The 21,822-nt window shown below is 28.3% G+C and overlaps 1 pseudogene; it reads left to right on the forward strand.

Annotated features, from left to right (window-relative positions):
- The first annotated feature begins 19,925 nt into the window (after positions 1-19,925).
- LOC124823996 (mitogen-activated protein kinase kinase kinase 18 pseudogene) lies at positions 19,926-21,198 on the forward strand (annotated as a pseudogene).
- The last annotated feature ends 624 nt before the right edge of the window (positions 21,199-21,822 follow it).

Genomic DNA, 21,822 nt, shown 5'->3' on the forward strand with positions numbered 1-21,822 from the left:
TCACTAATAAAACAAAAATAAAGATAATAAATAAATAAAAATAAGATTATAAATATATCACTAATAAAATAATAATAATAATAATAATAAATAAATAAAATTGAGGTTATAAATATTTTACTAATAAAATAAAAATAATAACAATAGATAAACAAATAAAAATAAAGACACCAAAATAAAATAAATAAATAAATATATATATATATATATATATATATATATATATATATATATATATATATATATATATATATATATATATGGAATATATAAAATGATAGATGTTTTGTTTCCTTATCTCAAAATAACTTGTTCAAGTAAAACTTTATTAGTAAGAAGATTGAATGATTTTTCCAACCTACTTTAAAATCTTAATCGATAGAGAAAGAAGATGAAAATTAAGAAGAATGAGAAAGAAAGATTGATAGATGCAACTATCAAAACTCTCTTGTTTCACTTCTGTTCTTAGCTTTATATAAAATATTTAAATATATTTTTCTCCCATAGATTCATAGTCATGTAATAGTAAATCCATAATTTATTATTTAAATATTATAATACTATTTCACATTTGACAACTTATGATATTTGAGAGAAGACTTGTTGACTTTTGTAGAAAATTTGTTTCTTATCACAAATATGAAAATGATATTTCTAATTACAAGCCTCTAAATATAAATCTAACGGTCAAAGTGAATAATATTATCTTAAGAACATGTTGTAAAATTTTGAGTTTGATCCAATAGTTAACGAAACAAAAATTGAATTGTTATTAAAGTAAATCGAAATAGGAAATAAGTGACACTAGTTCAAACTACAATTTTTTTTTCTAACCATAGACCTTTAAATGGAAATTCGGAATTCATGATAAAAATCTTATCTCAATCTAAGAGACGAAGCAAATACAATTTTTACTAAGGTAAGTCAAAATTAGACATTGTGTAAAGACTTAACTTTTACACTAAAATACAAAAATTATTTCTCTTATTGTAAATCTTACTGGTTACATTATAGAACTATATTTTAACAATACTTTGTGAAAATTGCAACCTAATCCAATAATATATGGAATTACAATAACAACTTTATCCATATAACTTAAAACTGAACACTAATTAATATTTCAAAATTATCTTTTAATTCTTTTACAAAACCCTTCTTCTTAATTCCATAATTTCTCAATTTATTTATAAAAACATATAAAAAAAACTTAAATATAGTTAATATATAAAGAATAAAGGATATTACACTTATACATAAAATTATTTTATTTATATTGTAAATATCTAGATGTTACATTATTAAATCATTTTTCTTTTTCTTATAAAATATCAATTATTTATATAATATAAGATCATTAATTAAAAAATATATAATTTTATTCTTTTCAAAAATTAAATTAACTTTATATTAAATATTTAATTATGAAATTTAAATATGATTAATAACTAATATAAAAATACAACAGTAATAAATTATATTATACTTTTTTATATATTTTAGATTAATTTAAACAAACTAATTTTAACGTTGACTTATTTAAAGTTTTAAATTAATCTATATAAATGTTATATTAGTTTTTAATTATATTGATATTTAAAAATTATAATTTGTAATAAAACTAGCCAAAATTTTAAGTCAATTAACTCAATCTAAATCCAAAACAGGCAAAAATAATCGGATTAAATTAAAATTAATATAAAAATTCAGAAACATAAGTCAATCCAACCTAATATAAATGTTAAATAATTTAGATTTTCTACTAAACCCAGACTAGGAATAGGATTAAAATATATTGATGCGTAACTATATTGATACTATGATAGAGCCAATAAAAGGAGAATTTTGAAAGGTAAAACCAAACCTAAAAGTTTAATTAACAACGAAATTAGCGCGCAGTTTAACATTTTATAATTTTCAGCAAACATTGCTCAGGTTATATTTGAATTATCAAATGAAACATTACTTTCATTTCTATAAATTCTCATATTTTTTTGGTAAATTTTTAATAGCATACTGTCAAATAATAATTTATTGTTTAATGACTTTTATAAAAAATTTTCTAACAAAATTTAAAGTATTTATAACAAATAGTTGTTCATTAATTTACTATAATTATTTATATAATTGATTGATTAATTTTGTTATGATTTGTTATAATTATTTATATAATTGATTGATTTATTACAATTATTCGTATTATTGATTAAGTTATTTGTATAATATATTTTATAAATAGATTTTTTTTCTTTAAAAGATAACATAGAAAATGAGTCTTCATTATTTTTTTTTTCATTTCTTCTTCTTTAGTATAAACTTTAATCAACTAAATTAGTGGAAACATTTTTCTATCTAAAAATTATATGTATATCAATTAAGATTCTTTCTAATTTTTTTCTTATTTATAATTTTATTTTATAATTTTAATTTTGTGATATTTTATTTTATATTATCCCTTTTTATGAAATACTTTATTTCTTCTTATTCCCGTATAAACTTATAAAGAGAAAAACATTATTTGACTAATTATTTACAGCTAAACATGAGCTTCGCCTACACTTGCAACTTTAAAGAAACCACGTCGTGACTGATGTCTAATTATATATTTCAATAACTATCGTAATTTTTAAATATTTTTTATTTAATTATCATTCTTATAATAAACAAAAGTATTAATCGCTTTTTACTTGTATCTTTTACACTACTTCAAATTTTAATTTCTTTACCTACATATATTTATTATGATTCAAAACTGAAAATGGTGAACTAAAAAATTATAAATATTTTATTAACGTAAAAAAAAAAGTATTTTTCATTTTTCTAAAGAAATTTTTAATACAAAAAAAAAGGACCGGGAGGTGGAAATTAATTAAGGAATTAAATTATCATGATTTTTGGATATTCCAACATCATGCTTAATGTGAATAAATGATTTACACAAGGTTTTGAATGTGTGTGAAATAAGAAGATTAAGAAAGTAAATTCATGGGTGTTGCTCCCTCCACCCCCACACATCTCTTCCTCCACCTCCCCTTTACTATTTTGCCCCTTCCTCCACCTTTCCTTTACTATTTTGCCCCTCAGTAAAATTTTATTTTTAAAATTGTTGTTTTTTAATTTTATTCATTTATAACATATTTCACTGATAACCTACGTAGTTCCTTGTATGAGTAAAATATTTTTCTACAAAGCTTGGTGATCGTGAAAAGAATTATCAAACAATCTTCTTCTTGTTCTCGGTGCAGTACGTGGTGCAGTGCGTTTATGGTGTAGTGTCCTTGTCGTGGTTCCTCTCCAGGTACGTAGTCATAATCCTTCCAATAATCCTAAACCCTAAATCCTTCCCATACTTCCAATAATCTTTTTAATATCCAAGCCTATAATCCTTGCATGAGCCGCAAAACGTAGTAAAATAAAAACGAAACGTAAAAGGAACACTGCCTATGGACGGATGACATCCTTCAACGGATGTCAACATCCGTTGAAGGCAAAACGGATCCGTTTTGCCTTAAACGGATGTTGACATCCGTTGAAGGATGTCATCCGTCCAGAGGCAGTGTTCCTTTTACGTTTCGTTTTTATTTTATTTGTTTATTTTATTTACAGTAATTTATATTTAAATTTATAATTTTAAATGTTATATATGGTTAGTTTTTAAACGTAATAATTTTGTTAAAATATGAATTTGTTAAAATATGAATTTGTTAAAATATGAATTTGTTATAGGTGGAGAAGAAGCTTAACGGAAGAGAGAAAGGTAAACGAAAATGGAAGAGAGGAAGAGCTGCAGAGGGAAGTAAATCAGAAGTTTTAAATAAATTAAAATATTAAAATAATAAAAATAAAAAATTTTAACTTTTGAGGATATAATTGTCATTTTAGAAGGATATAATTGGCATTTTAGAAAATTGGGGAGGTGGAGGAAGAGACGTGTGGGGGTGGAGGGAGTAACACCCTAAATTCATTGATTCCTTCTATCAGCCCAATTATCATTTGTGCACAGGCCCATCTCACTTATAAGCCCTCTATAAGCTCAATTTCAATTTCAGTCTATTAATTGTATATAAAATATAGTTTTTCCCTGGAGATATGATTATTATATGGTTCTTGCTTTTTGTCAAAATATATAATTGATTTTACTTAATTTACCCTAACGAGATATAAATATTATATTGTTTGTTTTCTTTTGTTGAAATATTGAAGAAGAATGCTTTTTAATTGAAATTTATGCTAAATATTTTAGTTTACCAAAAAAAATTTAACTGACCCTATGCTCTAGAATCATTTCATATTTATGCATCAACGCTTTACTGACAGAAATTTATTTGAGAATAATGTTTAATGAAATTTGTTAAGTATTTAAGAGTCCAAAAATGGTTCTGAATAGTCATAAAACTTGTTATGATAAAAAAGCATATCAAATAGTCAAGTAATTTAGCAAGATATATTTTTAAAATAAATGCATATGCATATTAAGAGATGGTTTTCTAGTAAAACAAACTTAACCTTTCTATATATATATATATATATATATATATATATATATATAAGGTATTAGCTTTCAAAATAAAAATGTCTGCATAATAGAATATTATTAAAGTTCGTTAAGCTGATTTTAAAATAATAAATAATGTTGAATAGTTTATTTTCGAGTTAATTAAAAGGATCAATAAGCAAATATACCCGTGATAAATAATTGATAAAATATTAATTAGATTAATAAGAAGCAAAGTTTTCATGATGACTACCAACTAATTAGTTAAATAATATTATTTACACATATCTCCTTGTTATTAAGTATTAAGTATGCATTTTTTATTTTAAATTAATTTATTAAGAGAAATAGTGTAATTGTGAGTTAAAGAAAGCAAAATATTAAATCGTTATTAATCTAATTAGATCGTAAGAGTATTGAAGAATCATATGTGACCCATAAAAAATATTTATCTTAACAGTAACAATTTTATTACTAGTAGTAAATTTCTTTGTGAAAAGAAAATATAATTAATAAGTTTATGTAAAAATAAAATGTGGAAAGCTAAATAAGAAATTTTGGTAGCTTAAATAGTAGAAAATTATGGTGATTTCAAGAACATGGGTTCAAACTCTTTTTTATCTTGTTGTTTTTAAAAAAAATTAAAATATTGATAGTGGATAAAGCACACCAAGTTTGAAGGCATTATTCAGGGATCCAATATGTCAAGTGGTGATTAAAATATTAATATAATAAAATAATATTAAAATAATAAATAATATTAAAAAATTGTTAAATAGTAAATTTTTTGACTATAAATAGCCATGAGAGGGGAGACTATTCTGCACAAAGAGAGGAAGAATCAAGTGAGAAATCTTAAGAAATAGAGAAGAAAGAGTTAGGAAGAAATTTTTAGTTGCAAGAAGAGTAGAAGTTCTTGAGGGTTTTCGGAGAAACAAATTCTGAGCAAGAGATTAAGTCTGGAATAGAGGTAGGGGAGCTAACCTTTCTAAGCTTTTATATTATGATTTAGTATTGTTTTATTACTATTCATGTCTTGAAATTCTGTGTGAATATTGTTAATGAAAAACATAGGTGCTTGTTATATATCTATCTATATTGAATTTCTGTGTTAATATTATATATTGTTGTTTTGAATCTGTAAATAAAAAATTTGTTAAAACTAGTTGAGGAACACTTTGGCTAAGGAAAGACTTGGTACTTAAGTTGTCCATTGTGATGCACCTCTCTTTCCTGGAAGCCTACTCAACAAGTTTTTAGCTTAAATCTTGTTGAACAGATTATGTACTGTTAAATTATTATGCAATATATCTTGATGGAATGAAAATTTCTGATGAATTCATGTTATTGTGGTAGATATGGAATTATGAATTATAATTGTGATGGTAGGATAGAGAATCTTAAAAACTGGAGTTGGTACATCCTTGATCATAGAGCAGCCTTGGTCAAATCCAGTAAGTTGTGACTAGTCATATGTACTGGCGTTTATGGTGAGTTTGATTCGTCAAACATTTGATTATTCTCCGGTGACCATTTATGGGGATATTTTAGTATTGTTAATTTATTTTGTGATATATTCATTTTGTATGAATTCTGTGATGATTGTATTTTATTATATTGGATTTGAATTTATGTATTTGAACATGATATGAGTATTATGGGGAGATTTTGTAATGGTATAATATGAGTTGAGGAATATGAGCATGGTATGAGTCTCGTGGAGAGATTCTGTAAGGATATGGTATTCGTGTATATGTTGATGTTGAGGGTCCTGTCGTTGGAGGTTATCCTGATATTCTAATAATCATCCAGTCTCAAGTAGAGAATGATGAATTATGTGGTGAGAGGGGCATGAGGTCCTGGTCTATGTGTCGGTTTTGGACATAGTGTTGAGGACTAACCTTGTGGATGGTATGGAGTATTTTGGAAGTGTATTTGTAAGAAGAAGTAGAAGTCATCACAAGTGCATAACCTCCCGTGACCGCTCATAAAAGTATCATCCGAATGAGTGTCTATTGGGTATTGTGGAATGAGTGTCTATTGAGTATTGTTGAATGAGTGTCTATTGAGTATTGTGGGATGAGCCACTAGCACAGTAGAAGGAAATGGCCTCGGTTGTTTTTGGTCATAGGCCTCGGTTGAGAAACCGAGGCATATCTGGACGAGGTAAAAAGTCTTCCTCTTATGCCTCGGTTGTAAACCGAGTTAGTATCTTGTCTTATACTGTCCCAGTTGAAACATGAACCGAGGCAGTAAAGTGGTTTTTTTTTTCTGCCACACCTTGTGGAGCATGGGGAAGCAGAAGTGTGTCCAGAGAGAGTGGTTACACAAGCTTTGAAGACAACAAACAATTCATCTCTGGGAAACTCTTGACTCAACTTGGCAACAATATCTCAACCCAATTTCCTGTTGGCAGCAATAACTTGGCAAACAATTTCCTACAATATTTCAACCCAATATCCAATGAAATTGCCAGCAATATCTACCAATTTTATGCTCTCTCCTTCAAAGAACCTCTTCTCATTCAGTGCTTTCTGCAGGATCTCCAAAGCTTCCATGGCTTCCTCCGTGGTGCCTTCTCTCGCCCCTTCTCATCACTCCAGCATGCATTCCATAGGCAAAATCTACAAAACTAAAATTGAATGATGAGTTTTGAAACTGAAGGTAAAGAACCCAAAAATGCAGAAGCCCTCGCTACCAAAAACGAAACCTTGCTGCCAACGAAACCCTCACCGCGCCACCGCCGTCGCACCATCAGCTCGCCCTTGTCGGTCCATCGTCGCGCCTTTGGTTTTCCATCACCTCGCCCTTCGGTCCATCCCCTACGAAGGCGAGATCCACCGCCAGCTGCCAGCCGCCACCAACGAAGCCTGAGTCGCGCCTCCCACAGTGTCGCCAAGCCCCAAATCGAAACCCTAAATCGAATCGCTAATGGAGACAAAGTCACGCTGTGGACAGGGACCGTCACGCCGCGGACAACCTCCCACCTCCACGAACAAGGACCGTCACGCCACGGAGACAAAGTCGCGGCGGCCGCCCCTACCTACGATAAATCGCGTATGAACCTGAAAAGAAACAAGGGAAGAAGAGATCTCGCCGCCACCTTGCTCCGACCTCGCCGCGACCTCACCATGCCTCGCCGCCACCTCGCCATGCCTCCCCGCCACCTCGCCATGCCTCGCCGCCAACGTTAAGTTGCTTCTGGATTTCGCATGGATGGATAAGCAAGGGGAAAATGAATTTGTATGCGTGCTCTGGATGTTGCAAGTGACGGGAGTAGTACAGGATACCCCTTTTTGCATTTCGGAAGGTTTATGCCTCGGGTTAGAGGACCGAGGTAGTAAAAAATTAATCAGTTTTAGGTGGGATGTGGCAGAACATCAGGTCTCGATTTTATTTTTAACCGAGTTAATTTGGTTTTTATGCTTCGGTGTTTTTACAACTGAGGCGTATAAGTTCGTCGAAATTGCGAAAATGTCACCACCTTTACATATGCTTCGGTTTTCTAAAAATCGAGACGTATGACCCGTGTTCTTATCCCTATTTTGTACTAGTGAGCGTCTATTGAGTATTGTGGGATGAATGTCTATTGGATATTGTGGAATGAGTATCGATGATGCGATTGTTGTATGATGGTATGAGGGTGTCTGACATAATTATTATATGAGGTTTGTTGAGTGTATCAAAGTAATGGATGAGTATCTATGATGCGATTGTTGTATGATGGTATGAGGGTGTCTGACATAATTATTATATGAGATTTGTTGAGTGTATCAAAGTAATGAATGAGTATCTATGATGCGATTGTTGTATGATGGTATGAGGGTGTCTGACATAAATAGTATATGAGGTTTGTTGAGTGTATCAAAGTAATGGATGAGTATATATGATGCGATTGTTGGATGATGGTATGAGGGTGTCTGACATAATTATTATATGAGGTTTGTTGAGTGTATCAAAGTAATGGATGAGAATCTATGATGTGATTGTTGTATGATGGTACGAGGGTGTTTGACATAATTATTATATGAGGTTTGTTGAGGGTATCAAAGTAATTATGCATGTTTTATAAATGATTGGTTGCATGTTAGCTCACCCTACTTGTTTATGTTTGTGTATGTGCGATGATCGTATAATTCGTTATACGAAAGCAGATGGAAGTCTGAGTTTAAAACATATATATATATATATATATATATATATATATATATATATCAACTATGAATTATTAAGTGTGAGATTATGGAATGTTACCTTAAGTGTTTAATTATAAATTTTCAAGTGTGAAATTAATAGAGATAAAGAGTCAAAGTGATACATTTTATTGAATCTTTAGAACATTAATAGATAATCTCACGCAGAAATACACATATATTTTATTTTAATGTCTAAGAATAACTTAATTTTAATATATTTTGATTTTTTTATATTACGCATTTATTTGAAAATTATTTAGTTTTTATTATATGTTTTTACATTCCCAATATAAGCAAGCTATCATAGAGGGTTTTTGATTTTTTTATATTACGCATTTATTTGAAAATCATTTAGTTTTTATGATATGTTTTTACATTCCCAATATTAATATAAGCTATGGTAAAGGATTTCTGAGTGTCACCACATTACATTTAACATAACCAATAGAAAGTGATTTCCAAATCATCAAGAACTATTTGAGTATAAAGAAGAGTTTTAATACTTTTTCTGAACAACTTATTTCGTTAAATTAAAAATTTATTTTATAATTAGATGTGCTATGAGAATAAAATGTGATGAATTGATACATGATTTTTAAGACAAATAAACATTTGAAGATACAAAATGTGTGTGAAATAGAGAAGATATTTAATATAGTGTGGTGATATATTTCACATATCATCATATATTTTAAACATGTAATAGGAATTTTGATTCCTAAACATGGTACATTAAATAATATATTATATAAATATGCATGGTTTAAACAAAATTTATAGTTTTTCGTCTAATGTACAAATAAATAACAATTCAAATTCACCTATAGACATAACAAAAAATAGTAAAAAATTATATAAAATGAAAACTCTATTTGAACATTCTTTTCCCATTAGACACAACCACAGATAAACTTTTCTAAAAAGATTTATAAAAGAAAAAAAAATGAATTTATCAGTTAAAGTTAATTTGTCAATAAATTAAAAAATTAAAAAGCTGTATAAGAGAATTTATATAAATTAACTTATAAACCAATGAATTTTAATTTATGGAGAAAATAATTTAATTTTTTTATGTTTTTTCTCCTATAACTCCTTAGAAAGAAACTTATTTAAAATTATTTTAAAAATAACTAAAACATATGAAATTATGTGAAAGAGTTAGTTTATACATAAATTAATTTAACTTTTTCCAAATATAAATAAATGAGTATTATGAGATTGGTTAGTTGAACATAATTAATTAGATTCAGAAATGGTAATGATAGTTGTTATTTAAGTATTTTTCTTTTTAGAATATTGCATCATCCACTGGTAGACAAAACGTGTCCCTCATGCTCTTAATTCACACGTGCTCTATTGTCTCAATCAGAATTGGACCACTTCTCTTCATTCTTCAACCATAACATAGCCACGCATAACAAAACCCTAAAAAAAATTTCCTGGCACTAAAAGAAGGACGAAAAAGAGGACCACGTGCCTTGCGTGTGACGAAAACTCCTCTTCAATATTGATGCCTTAACCCTTACAAGTCACGCCATCAACCCAAATCTATCATAATATTTTAGATCAATCATCAAGGTATTATTTATTCTAAGATTTTAAATTTTCTTTTTAACGATTTTATTCTTTAAATATGTTTGATTTTGGTATATTTTATTATTTTATATTTGTTTCTACGGGTTTCAAAAAAAAAAAAAAAAAAAAAAATATATATATATATATATATATATATATATATATATATATTAAGAAAACACGGTTCAATAAGATTTTTTTAATTTTTATATTATAGAATTATTTAATTTATTTACAAATTATAACTAAATTTTGATAATTTTATAGATTTATTATTATTTATTATTTTATTATTATTTATTATAATGTTATTATATTCTTCATTTAAGTATTAATAAGAATACAGACCAACTACTTTGATCTTATAAATATAACTAAAATTTATATAAAAATACTCAATTCATAAATATTTTAACTCTCTTATTAATTCAAACGATGAAGAATATTTTACAAGTGAATATTATTTTTTCAATAATAAGAAATCTTGTCATCTATTAATAAATTTACGTTCAATATCTGAATAAAGACAATATTATTTAAAAATTGAGATGAAAATAATTATCTTCCTTTTTTTAGCATTCAAGATATTTTCTTAAAACAAAACCGTGAAAAAATTTCAAAATTTTAAAACAGAGAATACTCTAAAAAAAACTATTATAATTAAGATGTTGAAAACTATATAATGTGATATATGATTGACAGAAAAAAATGAAATTGAAAATGCAATTGTATGAAGGTGGCATAATTAAGAATGGGGATATTGCTGCAACCAACTTATCTAACTCAATGTTGTGTGTTTTGCGTAACTGGAAAAAGGACAATGATTCAAGTTCCCTTGTCTAGTGCTTTTGCTAAGTAATAAATTCACAAAATTTAAGTCATGCTCTCTTCAGTCTTTAAGTCATTCACAAAATTTATAAAAATTTTAAATACCATCTTTATTTAGCTTCTATTTCACACTATCAACTCACCAAACCCCTTTTCATAACAATAAATTACCATTTAATTCATCAACATGTAAATTTCAAGAGTTTTTTTATTGAATAAAATAAATCTTTCTGTAAATTAAAAGTAGTTTCTACATAATTTATATATGAAAATTTAATCATTAATTTTATAAATTAATATCAGCTTACAAAAAACTTATTTCAAAATTTTAATTAATATTTATGGAAAAGTTATTCCGGAAATATTCTTAATTATTAAAAAACATAAAAATTGCAATATATTTTGTTCTATAGCTTAGTATAATATATGTTAACTCATAAAGGTTAGGAGTTAATATTTGATTGACTTTAAAAAAATATAATTTAATGACAAATTATAGTATTTAAACATTATAATTTAATGACACAATAATTTCAGGTAAAAAACATATTGAAAGGTCAAAATAGTCATTTACATTTTTTTATAGTTAATAAATATAATGTGATTCATTCAATGTCTTTTATATGGAATTAAATTGGGCACGTTTGATATCATAATGTATTTCTCTTTTTCTGGTGTTGATTTAGGGAGGAACTATATAGCTCTAAAATTCATGCAAGAGAGCATCATGAAGGAGTTGACTATGGAGGAAGTGATGCTATAACCAAAAACTTGTACGAAATCTCAACCAATTAAATTCACAACGAGATTAACTTATGAGATAATGAATAATATTAAATATCCACTCTTTATTCAGAGGACAAATAATTGTTTCAATATTTTAAGTTTTACATATTTCACTTTTAATATAATAAGAAAAACAAATTATAGTTTTGTATAAAAAAAAATATTCTATTTTTTTTTTAAACTTTGTTAATGTTTAAAATAATTGAATACGTGTTTGACTCTTAAAAATTGTAGCATGTGTTTATTAAAGAAAAGTAATGTTAATATGTAATTGAAATCCTTTTACCTTTTGTTTTTTTTTATAAGTTTAAAATTCATAATGATATCTTAAGTTTAATTACATATTAATGTTAAATTTTTAATAATAAACATAACAACTACTAAAAGTTAAAAACATGTTCAATTATCTCAAACATTAAAGGAGTTTAAAATAAATTTACAGAATTAAAGTTGTTGTACTAAAACAATATTTTTTTTATTGTATATAAAAGCAAAATATGTCAATACTTCTATTAAAGATTCAACATGGATTAAAGATAAATCAAATTTATAGTATATAAGTAATTGTAAATCTCACTTCACAAGTCGATTTTGTATAAAGTTGAGTTAAGCTTAAACTCAACCTCTTAATATAATATCAAGAACATTCTAAGTCTATCCTAACGAAACTTATTGTTTGTTAGGTTAATCATCCCACCGATTATTGGCCTACTATCAAACTATGCATTAATGTCTAATTTTACTCTTAAAATGTACATGCTTTGTTGTGAGATTGAATATCAGAGATCTTAAGAACTTGTTATATTAAATTGGCTATTTACCCTTAGTTCAATGGTGAATTTTAGTAGGAGTGGAAGAGTCTCAACCTTTTAACCCCATCTTTAGATCTACCATTCTCAATACTTATTTTGAGAGCATAAAAAGGATTAATGTTATTAATGACTAAAGAGGTTGCAATTATTTCACATTTTTTTCATGTAATTAATGTGGGATAGTACATCTATGGGAGATTTGTTATTTGTTGGGTTTATTGTGTCCTTGGTTATTGAGTTGTTATCGAACCATTCATTAATGTTTAATGTTACGCTTGAGATATATATGTTTTGATAAGAGGAGCTTTGTTGGAAATCGGAGTCTTAAGAACTTGTTATATTAATTTGACTATTTACTCTTAGTCCAATGGTGAATTTTAGTAGGGGTGGAAGAGTCTCAATCCCCTAACTCCATCATTAAATCTATTGCTTCTAATAAAAAGGATTAGTGCTATTAATAACTAAGGAGGTTGCAATTATTTCACATTTATTGTTCATGTACAATTAGTGTGAGATGGTACATATATCGAGAGATTTGTTGTTTTTTGGGTTTATCGTATCATTGGTTATTGAGATGTTGTCGAACCATTCATTAATATTTAGTCTTACGTTTGAGATATATATATTTTGATACGAGGAGCCTTGTTAGAGAATATAGTCTTAAGAACTTGTTATATTAAACCGATTATTCACTCTTAGTTCAATGGTGAATTTTAGTAAGTCTCAATCCTTTATCCCCATCATTAGATCTATCATTCCCAATACTTCTTTTAAGAGCATAAAAAAGGATTAATGTTATTAATGACTAAGGAGGTTGCAATTATTTCACATTTTTTATTCATGTAACTAATGTGAGATGGTACATCAATCCAAAGATTGGTTGTTTGTTGAGTTTATTGTGTCATTAGTTATTGAGTTACTATTGGATCATACATTAATGTCTAATCTTACACTTAAGATATATATGTTTTGATGCGAGGAGGTGTATTAGATATCACAATCTTAAGAACTTGTTATATTAAACCCACTATTTACCTTAGTTCAATGGTGAATTTTAGTATGGGTGAGAGCGTCTCGACTCCTTAACCCCATTATTAGATCTACCATTTCCAATACTTCTTCTAAGAGCATAGAAAAGGATTAATGTTATTAATGGCTAAGGACGTTGCAACTATTTCATATATTTTTTTCATGTACAAAATGAGATGGTATATCTATTGAGAGATTTATTCTTTATTGGGTCTATTGTGTCATTACTTATTGAGTTGTTATTAGATCATGTATTCATGTCTAGTTTTACGTTTGAGATGTATATATTTTAGTGAGAGGAAGTGTTGGTAGGATGGTAACGAGTCAGGTGGGTCGGGCACGGATAATGCTTACATGCTACTTGACCCGCAACAAAAAAAAATCTATTTATTACCTTGTAATCCACCAGCTGATACCCGTTTAAAAAAATATTTGTGGATATTTTAAAACTTGCGGATACTCGTGGATTTCTGCGAATATTTAAAAAATATATATTATATAAAGTTTTAAAATAAAATCTAAATAAAACTACACAAAAAATTATAAATTAAATATAAATTAAATTAAATTTAAGCTAATAAAATATAAATTAAATTTAGTTTTAATTTAATAAAATATAAATTAAATTTTTATTTTAATTTATTGCGAATAATGAATATGTGCAGGTATGAGTAATATGATATTTACATTTAACCCGTTTATAAGCGGATATTAAAGTATCCGCTACTCGTAAGTACTAACTATCCATTACAGATTTTATCAACGGATACCCACAAATACAAATAATTTTGAAATCCCAATATGTTGAAAATTACAGTATTAAGAATTTTTTATATTAAACTTATTATTTATTTTTCATATTAAACTTATTATTTACCTTAATTCAGTGATGAACTTTAGTAAGATTGAGAGAGTTTCAACCATCTAACTCTATCGTTAGATATACCATCTTGTAAGACCATAGAAAATTATTAATGCTATCAATGACTAAAAATATTACAATTTTTTTTTATTCAACGTGATGGTATATATACACTAGGAAAGATGAACTTATACACATTATCTTACATGTGTAAAAGATAATTATAATAACTTTTATATAAAGATTAGACATCAAAACTAATTTGAATATATTATTTTATTCTCCAAATTATTAATCAAGAGAAGTAAATGTTTTAGTTGATTAACTATCATTAAAAATGGTTAGAATTTGAGACTGGAAAGAACTGTTGGAAGTCCCACATCGACTAGAGATAAGGCTAATTTATAATATATAATTGAGGTGCAAACCTCACCTTACAAGCCGGTTTTGTGGGGTTGAGTTAGGCTTAAAACCCACTACTAATATGGTATCAGAGCCATGGTTAGTGCCTATCCGCTATTGGACCACCCAATTTCTACTATCACGCACGAGATGTCTATACCTCGGCGTGAAGGGGGTGTGTTGGAAGTCCCACATCGACTAGAGATAAGGCCAATTTATAATATATAAGTGAGGTGCAAACCTCACCTTACAAGCCGGTTTTGTGGGGTTGAGTTAGGCTTAAACTCCGGTTTTGTGGGGTTGAGTTAGGCTTAAACTCCGGTTTTGTGGGGTTGAGTTAGGCTTAAACTCACTTTCTAATATGGTATCAGAGCCATGGTTAAAGCCTATCCTAGCGAGTTCTAAGTGGACATTCTATTCTTCTATTCCACCCGCTATCGGGCCGTTATCGGACCACCCAATTTCTACTATCACGCACGAGATGTCTATACCTCGGCGTGAAGGGGGTGTGTTGGAAGTCCCACATTGACTAGAAATAAGGCTAATTTATAATATATAATTGAGGTGCAAACCTCACCTTACAAGCCGGTTTTGTAGGGTTGAGTTAGGCTTAAAACCCACTACTAATAAGAACCAAATGATTAACAATTTTAGAAGTGAGCTCAATTACTAAACCCGAAAACCTCTGCCCCACATAACCTACAATGTCGTAAGAATAGCCCAAAACTCAATTGAAAGAACATTAACCAAAAAGAAAATTAGTCTAAGTGACGTTTATTCTAAGCATAAGATATTGGAGATCTATGTCCATCTCAGGAGACGAAAGCTATGACACGTAATGATAGGTTTCGTTAGGTTAAAGGGTGTTAATCAATGTCAAGAAAAACTCTCACATTCCAATGATTTTGATTGTTTGATTGGTTTCTAATTTAAACTGAACTTTTTGACCATGCTTTGATCATTGTATTATAATAATCGGAGATCATTCACAACCATCCAATTATGTCGTGTAGCACATGATAATTCAAACTAAAAAAAATTGAAGTTGTTCAACACGAAAAATTATCTTTATTTGGGTTGAGATTATGATTATTACTTTACTTGGAGGTAATAGTTCTCGAACAACCATAAGGGTCAATTTTTCGTCATGATTTTATTACTTGCCTTCGTTGAGCTTCTAGAAAGAGGAATGAGCTAATGGTCTTACATGCCATTTGGAACTTTTGGGCGAAACTTAATTGTTGTCCCAATAACTAAGTTTCAAAGTTTGCTTAAAAGACTTTTCGAATTGAAGTGCGTGGAAAATTTCGAATTTTTCAAAACATTTTTATTTATATATATTTAGAAAAATAAGATAATATAAACGAAGTTACACATTTTTAATATAAAAATGTCTTCATATCATGGGAGCCTTTGGTATACAGATTTCTACTTTCTTTTCCCATTCATGATAATAATGTTTTTTAGGATATTTTTTTCCTTTTTAGAAATCGTGTTTCTCACTAATGTTATAAATATGTCAATATATTAGGTATGCCAAAAAATATTTCTGAAAAGGAGAGATGTAATTATATAGAAAAGTTGTTTTCACGAAACTTAAAGATTCTTACTTATTTTTATGAAAAAAAAACATAATCAATAAAAAAAATTAAAATCTTTGTAAATATAATAAATATGAGTAATTATAAAGTGAATATTTTTTTTATAATATTAATTATATTTATAAAATCAACAAAAAAATTTATGTTTTCAATTTACAACAAACATATAAGAACGGTGTAATTAATAATAATATAATAATATTTTATTATAAATAATAATTATAATAATAAATTATTGAGATTAATTATGATATGTATATATCGAAATTATTTGACCGTATTCTTTAATATATTTATTAGGTCTAATAAAAATATTTATCTAATATTTTTTTACTTTTATAAAAATAAAGGAAAATAGTTTGTAATGAAAGAAATAAATACACGATGAATAAGGGTATTCACATATTAGTTTGGGTTTAGCATGAATTAGCAATATATATTTAATTAAATTAGTTTAGTTTGGGTTTAAAATCCACTAATCTAAACTAATGCAATTAGTAATATTGGATTTGTTTTCCTCAAATTATGCTGAAAATTGAGTTTTTGTGTTTTAAAAAAGTATCTATGGTCTATTTTATATTAACGTAAGGTTACCACAATCCTGTTCTTTAATGGCTAGATATTTATTTGTTTAATATTTCTTACATTTGTTACTTATATATATATATATATATATATATATATATATATATATATATATCATTACTCTTTTTTACTTACAATATGACAAAAACAAGTACACAACATACTATCAATTAGAACACTTCGAAATGCTTGATAAGAGATTCTAATGCGTAAAAATAGTAAAAAAAATAGAGAAAAAAATAAACAATAAGTATTAAATAAAATATATTAGTCTAAAGTTAAAGAACAATTGGTCGGGTATTCAGTTTATTAAAAACTCAAGAATTTAATAAGCTATAATTGGATTAATTCACTTTAAAAAAAATAGCATGACTAACTTGAACCAATTTAATGGTTTGGTTTGAATTGTCAAATCCATTAAATTAGTTCGGTTCAATGAATAGTCATAACATAGACCTACATCACATATAAATGATTATGATTAAAAGTTATTAAGTAATCACAGACCTTTATAACTTAATTTTGATAATTCATGTGTGATTTTATGATCTTTATGTTATCCCTTTACCTTTTTATACAAACACTTCTTATATTCAATGAATCTAAGAATATTGGTAGTACTTACTAATATAATAAATTTTAGTTTTAGTAATTCAAAGAAATAATTGTTGATTGTCCTCTTAAGATTATTTATTTTAATTTTTTTTATCGCATTAATAAAAATAAGTGATTACTTTCTTGAAATAAGTTTAACATACTTTTTTAGGATTATTTTAAACATTTATAAATACTATTAAATGATAGATAGACATGTGGGTAAATTTTTGTGTGGTCAAATATTAGTGGTTAATGTATTTATTTATTTATTTTTGTTATGTATGACTCTAATTCCCTCTATTTTTCTTCTATCATCTTTTAAGCAAGCCACAATTAGTATGTGTTTTAACTTTTCTTTATGATAATTAAAAAATAATAAAATAAATACTATTGTTATCATTATAATTATAAAATTAAATATATATTTTTTCTAATTTTATTGTAAATAGATTTTATGTATTTTATATGTAATTATTTAATTAAAAAATAGTTAAATTTAAAGAAATGGTTCCTTTGAAGATATAATTGATAAAATAATTATTTTAATTTAAAATAACTTATATTTAAAGGATAAAATTAGAAAATAAATGTGAATACCAAAAAATGAATCATCTTTATGTGTTTGTGTGCGCGTGTGTATATATATATATATATATATATATATATATATATATATATATATATATATATTATTTGAACTATTTTAATGTATATGTATAGTTTAGTAAAATAATTATTAGTGAATACACCCCTAGCTATATTCTAATAATCTAATTTATTGAATTATAAGTGTTTGAAAAAACTATTTTAAACTAGCTTTAACGTAAAATTACATAAAAATATAATTATATAAATAGAATTTTTAATTTTTAGATAAATATATATATTATTACATGATTATAAAGGTATATATTTTTTAAATTAAATCTTTTATAGCATAAATCCCAAAGAAAAGAAAAGAAAGCTTTTGTCTTTACGAAATCAAAATAAATAATAACTGATAAAAAAGTATTAAAATATCAAAAATAGTAATAAAAGATTTAAACAAAACTTAAAGTTAATTGAAATAACTTATAACTTAGAAAGTAAAATTTTATCAAATGAACTAGTTTAAAATATTTTATCATATAGTTTTCTTGTATTGGTTAAACTAAATTTTTGACTAATACAATAAATTACTACTAGCATTAACAAAAAAAAAGAACAGAGTTTTTCAATCACTTATTACTTGGGGAATACAAATTCTACCAGTAGTTTCAACCTTTGAACGAGTTTCATATGATCCTTCAATTTTTGAAAGCTGAAAGGAAGATCTACCAACGTCACAAGTTACAAGAAACAATGATGATAAATAACTTTACACATTTGAAACATTGAAGGCATTTAGGACGAGCTTATTATTAAATAATTTAACTTATTTTCATTTAACAAAATCTACGTAAAATTGACTGAATGAAAAAAAATATTATTTAACTAGGAAGAGGTGGAAAAGGTCTCCAGAAGATATTTATTTAATGGGAAAAGAATGGAATTTTCTCTTTAATATTTGACTGCTATCTAAACCACCTGCACCAGTTGACTCGTACTCTTCTTCACCCTATACGACTTGTAATTTGTCAAGTCCATAGATTCACACAATAGCACAGTCACAAAATTCAACCCTCAAATAAAACTAACTTGTAAAAAAGATACCAAACTTTCAACCCTTATGGGTGGTTCAACCCTTCAAAGTTCATACCCACCCAACTCCCCAAATGCTTCCCCACATTAATTTTTTTCAAACTTCATCTAACTATGATACAAAACAAGGAATCTGCCCTTCATTGCCACCCCATCTACCTCATCCAAACTCTTCAACTCTTAATGTGCACCAATCTAAACCCTTTCCCTAATTACACACACTTAACATCCAATCATACTTAAACCCCACTTCCACGTGTCCTTTGCCGACTAATAACCTTTGCCATCAAAATTAGGCCACGTTGACCACTCTACACACAGAACAAAGGATAGAGAGTGTGTGCCAACCAAATTAAGTACCCAACCAATAAAAACAACCTTTTTATAAAAACTTATACTCAAAAGTGTCTTCTTTCAATTCCACACACATATATATAAATAAGGCCACAATGACCAAACTCAAACTCCTCACAAAACCCTTCACTTTTTTTTCTTTCCAAATAAACAACCATGGGGTGGTGGCAAAGAGGCCACACCATTGGCCGGGGCTCATCAGCCACCGTCTCCACCGCCACCTGCTGCGCCGGTGGCGCTGTCTTTGCCGTGAAGTCCGCGGAGCTGTCTCAATCGGAGTCTTTGAAAAGGGAGCAGAACATTTTGTCCTCTGTAAGTAGTCCTTATGTGGTTGCGTACAAAGGGTGTGACGTTACGATGGAAAACAACAAGCTCTTGTTCAACCTCTTCATGGAGCACATGCCCTTTGGCACGGTTGCTCAGGCGACTCGCCGGCGCGGTGGCCGGCTCGAGGAAGCGACTATGGCACGCTACACCAGGCAAATTGTGCAGGGGCTGGAGTACTTGCATTCAAAAGAGTTGGTGCATTGCGACATCAAGGGTGCTAATATCTTAATCGGTGAAGATGGGGTGAAGATTGGAGACTTGGGGTGTGCTAAGAGTGTGGTGGATTCCGCGGTGGTGATCGGCGGCACCCCGATGTTCATGGCCCCAGAGGTGGCGCGTGGAGAGGAGCAAGGGTGTGCCAGTGACGTTTGGTCACTTGGGTGTACTGTGGTTGAAATGGCCACAGGTGATGCACCGTGGCCCAGTGTGGAAGACCCTTTTTCGGTGCTTTATCATATTGCATATTCTGGTGAAGTGCCTGAGATTCCTTGTTTTCTATCTGAGGAAGCAAAGGATTTTTTGGAGAAGTGCTTGAGGAGGAATCCACAAGAGAGGTGGAAGGCTGGTGAACTTTTGAAGCATCCATTTATTGGAAAATCATGTTCCAACAATAAGGAAATTTTGGAATCTAATTCAAGTTCCCCAACTAGTGTTCTTGAGCCATGCTTTTGGAGCTCTGTGGAAGAGTCAGAAAGTGTTGGCGATTTGATTAACAACCCAAGAAAGTTTGAACTTTTGGCTGCTGGGAGGGTCAGAATGTTGGCTCTGTCTTCTGGGCTACCCTGTTGGGCACAACATGATGATGAAAATTGGATCACGGCCAGAGGGAATGGAGGGAAAGGTTTTGGCAATGGTGGGTCAGGGACAGCTTCTGCTAGTCATGAGTTGTCTCACTAGGAATGGTGAAAAGCAATGTCAGTGGTAGAAATTAGTGGACATGTTTGTCAGGATCACAAATGTAGAGTGCTAGTGTTGTAGTTAGTGATCTCATTTTTGACCCAGGCATTGCTTAGATGCTATTCCCTTGACATTAGATTCTTGTTTATAATTCAATTATTCAATATTTTATTCTCCCCTGTTCTATTAATCTCTCTTTAACTTCAAACAACAAAAAACTACTCACACCTTTTTTCTATTCATTTCTCATTTTCTTATTTTGGGTCTAATGTGAACAATTGGCTATACAAAAAGGTCTAAATTCAGTTTAGGCACTAATGTTTAAAACAAGTAAATAAATGTCTGATCTTTTAGAATTTTTTGCTCTGTTCAGACCATGACCAGATCAAATTCAAAAAAAAAAAATCAAATTTAATGTAGACTTAAACTTGAAAAATTCAAACTATAATTCATTGGTAGAATTGGGTTAAATTGAGTAATTTTCTCACCTTTAAGTACTTATTGTATTTATGTTTGACGTTTATCTTTAATTTCACTCATAGTTAAATCGCTTTATACACATAAATCCTTCTCATTGTATTATGTGTCATTATTAGGTATAATACGTGCTAAATTTCTTACGTGACATTGGTACCCATATTAAGAGTAATTTCATACATAAAAATTTAAAAACGTTTTTCACGTGAGACCAAAAATGAATAATATACTCGTGGAGAATAAAGCTTTAGATATATTTAATAATCGAGCCTCATCTCTCATCCGTAACATTTTTCCGGACTTAAACAGATATTTTTGG

The sequence above is a fragment of the Vigna umbellata genome, chromosome 9, assembly GCF_029865625.1.
Source record: "Vigna umbellata cultivar VRB3 chromosome 9, Vumbellata_1.0, whole genome shotgun sequence".
NCBI lineage: Eukaryota > Viridiplantae > Streptophyta > Magnoliopsida > Fabales > Fabaceae > Vigna > Vigna umbellata.